The sequence below is a fragment of the Equus asinus genome, chromosome 16 (assembly GCF_041296235.1).
Source record: "Equus asinus isolate D_3611 breed Donkey chromosome 16, EquAss-T2T_v2, whole genome shotgun sequence".
Classification (NCBI taxonomy): Eukaryota; Metazoa; Chordata; class Mammalia; order Perissodactyla; family Equidae; genus Equus; species Equus asinus.
Genome location: NC_091805.1, coordinates 30,083,499 through 30,085,445, shown reverse-complemented (window position 1 = coordinate 30,085,445; position 1,947 = coordinate 30,083,499).

The following is a 1,947-nucleotide window of genomic DNA, read 5'->3' as shown; positions in this document are numbered from 1 at the left end:
ATGTCTCTAAGCTCACACCCATGGCTGGGGGCAGGGGAGGGGTGTTCCTATGACCAGTTGGCAGAGGAGAAAAAGAACCCAGGTCTTATTCATGGAGGGATGACTAAGTATGTTGATGTGAGCTAAAACAGACTGTGTTGCATTACAGCTCCACTCAGGGGACTCTGAAAAGAGTAGGAGGGCAGAAGAAAATCCTCCCAGTGGACAGAGCTTCAGGCAGCATACCTGGTCATCCACTTTGTGAAGAGAGAGAAATGGCTTTAGGGAAGACTATCTGTGACTGTTGAACTGTGGAAAGTGGTTTGGCTGCCTGGTCAGGAGTCTGGAAGGAGCAAGATTGGAAGATGGAGGGTGAGGTGATATAGGAGAGGCGCAGCTAGAGGGGCGCAAAGTGTAGGGATTGTTATATCATACATGAATGTCCACCAGAGAGAATCTGCTACAGAATCAGGGACTCAACAACCAGGTGGACAGGATGACTTGACCCCTAGATATCAAGCGGCTTCCTCTCAGCCCCCCCAGTGCTGGCACAATGGGCCTATGAATATAGTCTTCATGGTGGCAGAAACAGGACAATGTATACACCCAACATAGCAGCTGTAATTGACTCTGATCATCATGAACAGGTAGGATTGCTGTTGCGTCATGGGGATGAGGAGGAATAGGCCTGGAATATAGGGGATCCATTGGGACATGTCTTGGTGCCCAGTTTTAGCTGTAGATGTGCAATTATAGCAACAACAACCTGACAAAGGCATGGTAACCGGGAGTTCAGCCCTCCAGGGATAAAAGTCTGTGTCACTTCAGCAAGCCAGCCACCTAAACCAGTAGAAGAGCTGGCCAAGAGTGAGGGGAATCTAGAAAGAGTGGTAGAGGAGGGAGATGACGAATATCAGTTCTAGGGACCATCTGCAGTGGTGGGGGAGCTGCTCTCTGGTGCTTTTCTTCTAACGGCCCCATAACCATGACCACCTTTGGAAGACTGCCGTCTGGTGACTAGACTGCTTTGCCCACATGTGCAGAGCCCAGAAGTGCCTGGAAGTTTCCATTTCCTCAAGGCACCCTTTAGCCAGGGACTGACAGAGTTTGTGAGCACAAAGTCCAGCTCCCTGCCTTGATGGGACAAACTCACAAGTCTCTCCTTTGTGGGACTTCACCTGAGATCTCACAACCTTGGCTCCTTCCTGTCCACTGGCTTGCTTCTCCCACTCTCATACCAGTTTCCTCCAGGGGCCTGTCCTTGCTAAATCATTTGCATAGGAATCTTACTCTCAGGGTTTGCTTCCGGGTACTCCCCCACCCCTTAGACAGGTAATGGGTAACAGCAGGTCACATTCATGGAGCGTTTACCACGTGCAAGGCACTGTGATCAGAGCTTTTACAGGCTCTGTTCCACTTACTCCTCCAGAACCCCAAGAGGTGAAGGGGGTACAAGTATGAACTCAGCAGCTCGCAGCAGTGTAGCTTAGCGCTCAGGGGCACAGGCCCTGGAGCCCACGTTCGGGGGGTCAAATTTCAGTTCTGCCAATCACCATCTGTGTGACCTTGGGCAAGTTACTTTCCTCACCTGTAAAATGGGAATAATAAGAGAGTCCAAATCATTGGTTGGTGATGAAAATCTGATGAGTTAATGTGAGTAAAGCATTGGAGTATACGTAAGCATTTGCTAAATAAAGAAATACTTCACACTAGGGATGGTCAAGACTTACAAAATTAATTAACTTGCTCAAGTACACCCAGTTAAAGTGACAACGTTAGGATTCAAACCTAGATCTGTACGATTTCAAAATCTCATCTCTCAGCTTTGACTCTGTACCACCTCTGGTCAGGCCTATGCCCCTTCCTTGCAGTAATATATCTCAACAGGTCCACTTTCCGCCAAGGTTCCCTGCCCATCCTGGCTAATCTTTGTTGGAAGACAGCAGGAGCCTGGTCTTCCAGCGGCTG